Source organism: Physeter macrocephalus, chromosome 16 (genome assembly GCF_002837175.3).
Source record: "Physeter macrocephalus isolate SW-GA chromosome 16, ASM283717v5, whole genome shotgun sequence".
Lineage (NCBI taxonomy): Eukaryota > Metazoa > Chordata > Mammalia > Artiodactyla > Physeteridae > Physeter > Physeter macrocephalus.
Genome location: NC_041229.1, coordinates 12,595,073 through 12,604,311, shown reverse-complemented (window position 1 = coordinate 12,604,311; position 9,239 = coordinate 12,595,073).

The following is a 9,239-nucleotide window of genomic DNA, read 5'->3' as shown; positions in this document are numbered from 1 at the left end:
CCAGAGGGGTGTGTTGGAAGCTGGCCTTGCTTGATGGTCAAGTTAGTGGCAGGGGAGTGGGGAGACGTCCTTTTCAAGTGGGCGTGCCTCTTTCTGAACCTGTTTTCAAGGACCAGCTTCAGCCCTGCTGCGGGGCAAGTTGGGGAGGCCTTCCTCCCCAAGGCTTTTTCTCCTTCACCTCCTGCCCAGCCCCTGCTCCGGGTGAGGGAGGGGATTACTTGGAGAAGGCATCTCCCACCCCTCTTAACTCTGTGGGTGTATCTTCATTGCTGGGGGTGGTGGTCCCCAAACCGTATGCCTTCCCTACTCACTTCCAAATAGCCAAGAATAATACCTTTTTAAAAAGTAATGTTTTCGAGACATGGAGTGTTTTTCTGATCTTCCTTGGGGAGGGGGGGATTAGCACCTCCAAGCCTGCCTGTCTCCTGCAGGGAGGGGCCTGCTGGACACTGTCACTGCAGACCACCCTGCCTGGGGCCCCTTCTCGGTCTCAGGGCATGGAGATGAGGATTAAGATTCCCTGTGACTTGGGCCTGACCCTACGCTCAGACGAAGTCCACGCCTCCCATCATTCCAAGGAACGCTCCCAAGCTCCCCAGCCAAGCTTCGGCTCTGCCACGGTGCCTCCAATTGGAAGTCTCATGTTTGAGTGCATCAGACTCACTCAGAGCTTGTTACATAGATGTAGATGGTCAGCTATTTGAGAGATAGGGTTTTACTTTCCTCAAAAGTCCTTTGTGGCTGTGAGAAAACACCTGCGAGAGGTAATATACCTACAATAGTACTCATTTCTTCAGGGTTTACAAAGTGCCTTCATATAAATGAGCTCACTTGGCTTCTTTCAGTGATTCTGTGACATTTCATGAATGCGGCTCACCTATGAAACGACGTGACTTGCCCAAGGTCAGAGAGTAGTGAGAGCAGAGCTGGAATCCAACCCCAGCCTTCTTATGCCATACACACTTACAACCCAAATGGGTTTATCGGATGGGCCCGCTGGAACCTCAGCACGGCGCACCAGTGGGAGGGTGAGCAGGGCCAGCCCTGCAGTAGCAGTCACTGAGTACTGGGTGGGTGGGGGATTCCCAAAGCTCCCCTGGGACGGATGTTGGCAGGAACAGGCTTCTGATTGGTTCCCTTGGCCAAGGTAAGCAAGGCCCTCGGTGGGAGCCCAGGAGACCAGATCTCACCAGTGCCTCTTCAAGCCAGAGGAGCTAAAAGTGGTGCCAGGCTGCCCCTGCAGGATCACCCGAGCGTGGCCGGGCCTGTACTTTCTGTGGGTTTTCTTCAGGCTCCTCTCCCCTCAGTCTTGTTAACCACTGGATGTCTTAGGTGGGGAAACTGTGGAGCCCTACAGTTGGAGCATCTCTGCCCAGGGCCTTCATGGGACCTGGATAGGGTGCGTGGAGCTGTCAAGGTATCTGGCAAAAAGTGGGGCAGGGGCCGCTCCCCAGAAGCAAAGCTTGAGGCTAAAAATTCACGTGAGGAATGTGGGTACCGGCCTAGTCCCACCTCTGGGTGACCTTGGGTGGGTCACCTCCCCTTCCAAGCCCCCAATTCCATCATCCACTAAGAGAGAGGGCCTCTCTAGACTGTCTTCCCCGACACGGCATCCACCGTGTAACTGCCGCCTGGCCTCCTACTGCGGATTATTAGCCATTTGGCTACTGATGGGCAATTGACTGGCTCCTATGGCCAGTATTTGGTAGATACTGTCAAATCACCTCCAAATGGTGCTGTCCAAATTTACATTCTCACTAGCAGTGTGTGAGAGGCCCTGTTTCCACACATTCCTGCTGTATCAGTCAGGGTTCTCCGGAGAAACAGAACAGAATATATATATATATATATATATATATATATATATATACACATACATATATATATATATATATATACACATACATATATATATATATATACAACTGTATACATATATATATATATACAGTTGACCCTTGAAAAAGGCAAGGGTTAGGGGAGCAACCCTCCACAGAATCAAAAATCTGAGTATGATTTATAGTTGGTCCTCCATATCTGCGGTTCCTTAGCATCCGCAGTTCTGCATCCACAGATTCAACTGTGGATCGTATAGTACGATAGTATTTACTATAGAAAAAAATCCCCGGATAAGTGAACCCAGGCAGTTCAAACTCATGTTGTTCAAGGGTCACACACACAGACACACACACAGACACACACAGATACACACACACACACACACACACCGATTGATTTTAGCTCACGAGATTGGGGATCTGGCCAGCCAAGTCCTGGCAGCTGGCAGGTTAGGCAAAAGTTGATGTGGCAGCCTTGCGTCTGAAATCTGTAGGGCAGGTCAGCAGCTGGGAACTCAGATTCAATTTCTGTGTTAAGTCTTGAGGCAGAATTCCTTCTTCAGGAAAGCTGTTTTTGCTCTTAAGGCCTTCAACTGATTGGATGAGCCCCACTCACATTAGCAAGGGTCATCTCCTTTACTTAAAGGCAACTGATTGTAGATGTTAATCATTTCTACAAAGTACCTTCACAGCAACACGTAGTCTAGTGTTAGACCAAAAACTAGCATCATAGCCTAGCCAAGCTGACAGAGAAAATTAACTACCACACCTGCCATCACTTTATATTATCACCAAGTGTTGGTCATTTTGACTGTGAGAAGCATCAAAGCATTCTAGGGTTTACCCTCTGATATGAACAAGTGACTATAGAGAGGTGACTGGCTGTGCTCTTTCTCCATTTGCCCCTCGGCCCCTGCATTCTCCACCTCTCTCTGCCCTGCTCTGTGCCCCAGGACTCCGACCTCTGGATCGGTCTCCCCTGGGCTCTCTCATCTCTGGCTCAGCCAGGAAAAGCACCAGACGTCAGAGGGCAGGATGAGAGAGACTCTGGGGCTTGGATTCCCAGCCCCTTACTTCCTCAGCACCACGGGTCTGGCCTTGGCTTCCTTCCTCCTAGGCTCCAGACCTCCTTGCACTCCTGGACAACTCCTCCTCCTCGTTCCTCTTCAGCCCTAGCTTCTCAATGTCCCTTAACCCTGCTGGCACCTCTGTAAATAAGCAATACTTCATTAAAGGCCCTCTGAGTTCAGCTGATTGTTTTCCTGTAGAGATCCTGATGACGACAGCCGTCCCAGATGGGGACCCAGAAGGATGGACGGTGGACGGCAAGAGGGCCAAAGTGAGGTGGACGGCACAGGCCCACGTGCTTCTTCGTGGGAGAAGGTCCAGACCTCAGGGGGCTTCTGGTCAAACAAGGGAGAGAGAAGGCGGGTCACAAGCTACCCCAGGACCCAGACCTGCAGAGCCTTTCAGGGGTGGCGAATCAGTGGTCCTGGCTCCCGCTGTGGGCCTCCCGCTGGGAGAATGTCCTGACTCCTAGGGGGGCGCGCGGGTTGGGGGGGCGGGATGAAGGGACACTGCACCCACAGTGCCCTCCTTTCCTGCATCCCAGGAGCAGAAACCTCTCTACCCCCTGCTGCATCCATACCTGCCTTTCAGGATTCCCGCCCGTCCTGATGGTGGGGAAGTGTCCCTTCTCCCCGACTCCAGGGCTTTGAATCCCAGTTCCCCGCTCCTCCCCTGGCATCTCGCTCTTTCCTGCCTCCTGCCCATCTGTGCTGAGAGTGTTTAGATCTTTCCCATTTAAAAAGTGCAATCAAAAGCAAACCCAAGTCCCACTCCACCTCTGCCCTGCTTCTCCTTGTGTCCTCACAGTCAAACTTCTTGCCAGACTCCTCCTCCTCCCTCCCCCTCCCCCTGCCCCGTGCCGTGGCACTAAAGCCTATGCTGTGATGCAATCAGTAAAAGTCACCTGCCCCTGAAACTGGTGAATTATTTCCACCTAAGTTAGGCCAGATTCAAGTTCCTCCCTGTGCAAATACCATCACCTTCACTCACGTGTGGTTTTCCACCTCCTGTACTCTGTGATCTAGCCGCCTTGTACTGTGTGGGCTCCCCCCAGTGTGCCACAAACCCTCCTGGCATATGCTGTCCCCTTTGCTTGTACTGCTTAGGCTCCCTTCCTCCTCCTTCCTCTTTCCTGGGGATTTCTGCTTAGATGTCCCTGCCTCTAAGAAGCCTTTCCTGATGCCCACCCCCAGACTCAGGTAAGACATGCCCTACTGTGGGCCCCCATAGTCGCCCCTATTTCCCTGGTAGAGCACAGGCCCCAGGTTGAGGGACTTACTGTTCGCTGGTCCGCAAGCATCGCCAGCCTGTGAGCTTCCTGAGGGCAGGGACACTGCCTGGTCTCTGTTCCATTCCCTGCCCCTAGCCCAATGCCTAGCTCCGATGGGTACTCAATTCCCAGCTCCAGATGAATGAATGGACCAATGGCGCTGTCCTCCTATGTGTGCGGGTGTAGGACTGGCATGGAGCTCAGAAGTTCCGGAGGGCAGTGTGGGATGTAGGACGTTTTAACCAGCAGAGCTGTCCAGCAACAGGACTGACAGCCCGTCAAGGCAGTGACTGGGTGACTCCAAAACTGGGCTTCCATGGTAAAGTCTGGCCTTGGATGGAGAGCATGGACTAGAAGACCCAACAGCAGCCTGAAACTAACACTCAATATCTCCAACTGGCCTGGAACTGGGGCCCTTGCCTGTGGTTCCCCCAGACATGGACCGGCACTTACCACAGGAGACAGTGGCGGCGAGACCGCTTGGAAGAAGAGGTGGGGGGCCGGGTGGAGGTGGTGGGGGACTCAAGTCAGGATCACACACGCCTATCACCACAAGAGGGCGCGCTGGGCTCAGACTTGCCCTGAGCGTGCAGGGGGACCAGGAGCATCACCTGGCCTGAGGTAGGCGGGGAGAGCCAGGGAAGGGCTGACTGAGGCGAGGCTCTGCCCCAAGGTGTGATTAGAGTGGCCGGACCCCGGCCCAATGCTGGCCGCGAGGTCAAAGAGTTCATTGGAGGACAGAATTGTTATGCTCTTTTAAAATTAAATACATATATTATTATCTATTATTCGAAACCTTCAAGAGCAAAATGGGCAATGAGTTTGTATGTACTCCCCCTGGACGGGTGGGGTGGGATGTCTATGGTTGAGGCTCAGCATTAGGGATATCAGGGGCAGGAAACAGCTGTGTCCTCTCCCATCCACTTCCCTGGAAAGTTGCTTTATTCTGGTTCCCAGCGCACCTCTCACTCTGTCACCCTGACACGAACCCCCTCCACCCCCATTCTGCAATACTCCTCCTGGCAATGGTGCCATCAGATTGACTCTGAGGTGTGATTTTAAAAGAGGCCCGGAATTTCTCCCTGGCCTCTATCTTCCTTCCATCCGCTCGTTTAGGAAGGCTGACCACGGATTCAGTCCCTGTGGTCACCCCAAGGCAGGGAGCTGACCCCCGCCCCACATCCCCACGCTCTGGGCCCTACAGCCCATCTGGCAGACAGAAAGAGCTAGAAAGGACTTGTTACTTGGTGGCCTTCCAGGACGCCTGGCTCTCCACCCTTCTCCCAGTCCTGACAGCTCACACCAGCTGACATGACAGGAAATTAGAGTGAACAGAAAGGCCTGCAACCGAGAAGTCCACTTTGCTGAGGTAGGGAACAGGGCTGCGGGCCCACCTCGCTCCCCAAGCGCCTCCTCCAGGGGTACGGCCTGTTCCCAGCAATGCGTCTGGACGGGGAGGCTTAACTCCTAGAGCCTTCCGTCCTTGAAGCCAAAGAAGCTGCTAGCATGCTCACTTAGAAATGGGGCCTGGGGGGGCTAGTAACTTCCTAGAGGTGCAGCAGAGGGGATCAGACGTAATCCCAGGAGGACCAGAAGGACCCCAGGAGGGATCCACGTTGATCACAGTTTGGGGACAACAAGATCCTGGAGTTAGGCTTTGGCTGTTCTCTGAAAAAGCCCTCCAGCGGTTGAGAGGGGAGGGGGTAAAGGAGGAGGTGATGCATCATTTGCATATCATTTGTATGTAATTTGCATGTTGCTCTTTTGATGTCCAAAAGCACGGAAATTTCCTGTCCTTGCTTCTTTTCCCCTTTCTTTCCTCTGTTCCTTTCTAACCTCCAGGCAACTCCCTATCTCTCTCTTCTTCCCCACAGCTTTTTCTCTTCCTGGCTAAACAGAGAAATGGAGTATTAGGCCACGGAGGTGGCACCTTCCCCACCTCCCATCTGCCCAGAACTCAAAGAGCTGATTTCATGGAGACTATGAGTGTTCCATAGAAGCACTCATAGTCTCCATGAAGGAGGGAGGGACAAAGGGGTCTTTTGCACTCCTGTTCCAGTTCATCTAGTTGAAATGATCATCAAGCAAGTCAGAGAGGGAAGGAATAAAAATCATCGAACCCTGCCCCTTGCCCCACCCAACCTTCGAAGGCCCAGGAAGAACATATGAAGGAGGAGCAGAGAGAATAGAGGATCTCTGTTCTGCCTTTACTTGCCGTGTCGTGTGACCTTGGGCAAGTCCCACCCCCTGTGGACCTCTGGTCCCTCATACGATTATCTAGGTTCCTTCCACCTGGAGTTATATGCTCATAGAAGGGAAGAGAAGAGAAGAGGAGACTCAGGCTCAGACACTGGAGGGCAGGATTAAAAGTACCAGCTTTTGGGGCTTCCCTGGTGGCGCAGTGGTTGGGAGCCCGCCTGCCGATGCAGGGGACGCAGGTTCGTGCCCCGGTCCGGGAGGATCCCACATGCAGCGGAGCGGCTGGGCCCGTGGGCCATGGCCGCTGAGCCTGCGTGTCCGGAGCCTGTGCTCTGCAACGGGAGAGGCCACAACAGTGAGAGGCCCGCGTAACGAAAAAAAAAAAAAAAAGTACCAGCTTTGGAGTCAGGCAGGCCTGGTCTAAATTTCAACTCTGCCATCTACTAGCTGCATTAACCACCCTGAACCTCAGTTTCCTCATCTATAAAAGGAACCTAAAAATTGTATGTTCCTCCTAAAGGTGTGCTGACTAAATAAAAAGGTACATGCCCAGCATGTAGCACTTTCTTGGCCTATAGGAAGCATTCAATCAATATGGATTGAATGAATGAGTAAATGAATGAAGGTGAGGTCCTGTCTGCTACCTTTCACCCACCCCTCTCACCTTCCCATCCTTCCCCCAATCACCCCCTCCCCTGGTCCGGAACCCCAAACTGTCCTTCCAACTGTGAAGCTGTAACACCCCATCTCTTCCCCAATGGGCCCCATCCCCAAGGGTTCCACCCCCACCCGCATCCCCAGGACCCCAGTATCCTAGGCTCCTAGAGCTGGAAGACCCTTAGAAATCATTAGGTACATGCTCCTCTGGCTTCTGGAAAACTAAAGCCCAGAAAAGAAATGTAACTTTGCACATGGAAAAGAGAAACAGGTTCCAGATACTGGTGGTCAGAGAATCAGACCCTTGGGGAACATGGCTATACAAATGCTATGCAAATAGAGATATGGAAATCACAAGAGCACAGGGGTATATAAACTACGTGCAGGCATTTTTCTAGGATGATGGTAGGTGAAGTGCAGTTGTAGATAAGAAATGGACTCAGGCTTGGGGCCAAACCTGAAGTGGAGGAAGGGAGGGAAAGTAGAGGAAAGAGGAGGGAAGGAAGGGACAGTCTGGCAGTGTGCCAAGGTGTGGGGGGCGTGTCTCTGGGTTCACTAGGCCTCCAAAAAGCTACTGATCTCTTTCCTCAGCCAGAAGAAACAGGAAGAAAGTCTCCTCCCTTCTTGCCAAGAGTGAGGGGAAGAAAGGATGGTGCGATTGGGGCAGAGTGGTTTGTGTGGACCCGAAGAAGCACTTGTTAAACACTTTCCCTCCTGGGCCACTGTGGCACCCACTGGGCCCTTTCTGACACCTGTTGTGTACCCTGCACTGTGTTTGGTGCTGTGAGGGCAGCCAATCAGTTAACAGCCAGGAGGTAGGATAAGAAAAGTTCTGCAGAGCGAGCCACAGGGCTATTAAGAACATTGAAATGTTATGGTAATTTAATAATTAGATCAGTTCACTTCCAGCTTCAGAAAGGAGGTGGCATTTGAATTGTGCACGAAGGGAGTAGAGTGCAGAGCTTTAGAATAGGAGCCCTGATACTTACTGGAAGGGTAACTTTGGGCACACTGAACTCTCTAAGCCTCATTTTTCCCATCTGTAAAATGGAAATAAGGAGTCCAGTTTACGAGTTGTTATGAGAACTAAACAAGATCAGGTGCCTTTCAAGTGTTGGTTAGCACAGTGCCTGATGCACTGAAAGCTCAAAAAATGCTGGATATTATAATGGGGATTATTGGCGTGGATGGTGGGTGGACATACCAACTGGAAAGAACAGTGCAAACAAGGCATAGAGGCAGAAAAGCCCAGGACTTGTTCTGTAAGCAGGTTGATAGGGAGAACTGTCTGGAAAGAAAGGCGAGGTCTGTCCTGCTGTGGGCACACGGCTTTCAAGGCTTATACGCAGGTGGTCTCTTCACCTTGGCACCTCTTTCTGGGACCTGAAGAGTGGAGGAGAAGGGTGGGGGGAGCTCAGGTGACGAGTCTATGATGGGTGCTGCAGAGAGCACTGGAGTGGGAGTCCAGAGACCTGGTCCCAGCCAGGTTCCTTCCATCACTAGGGAATTGTGTGCCTTTGGACAAGTCACTTCCCAGCTCTGTAAATGAGGAGGTGGCTGTTCCCACAGCCCCTGACACTAGTAAATAGCTTTCACATCATACTCTCATAGAGCCTCGCAGCAACCTGGGACCTGGTAGGGCAGGCAAGAGACACTATCTTCACCCAGAAAATGTGATAATTAGCTGGGCCCCATCTAGGTCCCAGGATGTGGTGAGGATGCACGGGGGGCCTAGGTGAGCTTGACCACCTGCTAACTTCAGATAGATAGATGCCAGTCAAGATTAACACCTGCCCCGTTTTACGGATGAGTAAACTGAGTTCTGGGAGGTGATGAGCCTTGTCTCATGTCACACAGCCGGTAAGCGGCAGAGAGGTAGGATTCCAACACCAGATTCTTCCCAGCGCACTCCCGCGGCTTCTCCAAACACTTCCAGAGCTCCTCGCAGAGCTGGGGAGTCTGTCCAGACGGAAGCTCAGCCCGCCCCCCCCAACCCCCGCTGGTTAATCTGCCAGGGGTTCCTCAGTAGGGCAAGCTGGCGGGCCGGGAGCTGTGGGGAGAGGCCGTTGGAGGGTCCGGTGCGGACAGGTGTTCCGCAGGGTCAGGACCCGCCCCGGCAGCACCGCCTGCCCCCTCCCCCGGCCCCCGGCTCCCCGAATGCAAATCGCTGCTTTGCCTGGGCCGGGGCCCAGGCGCGGGGGCCCTGC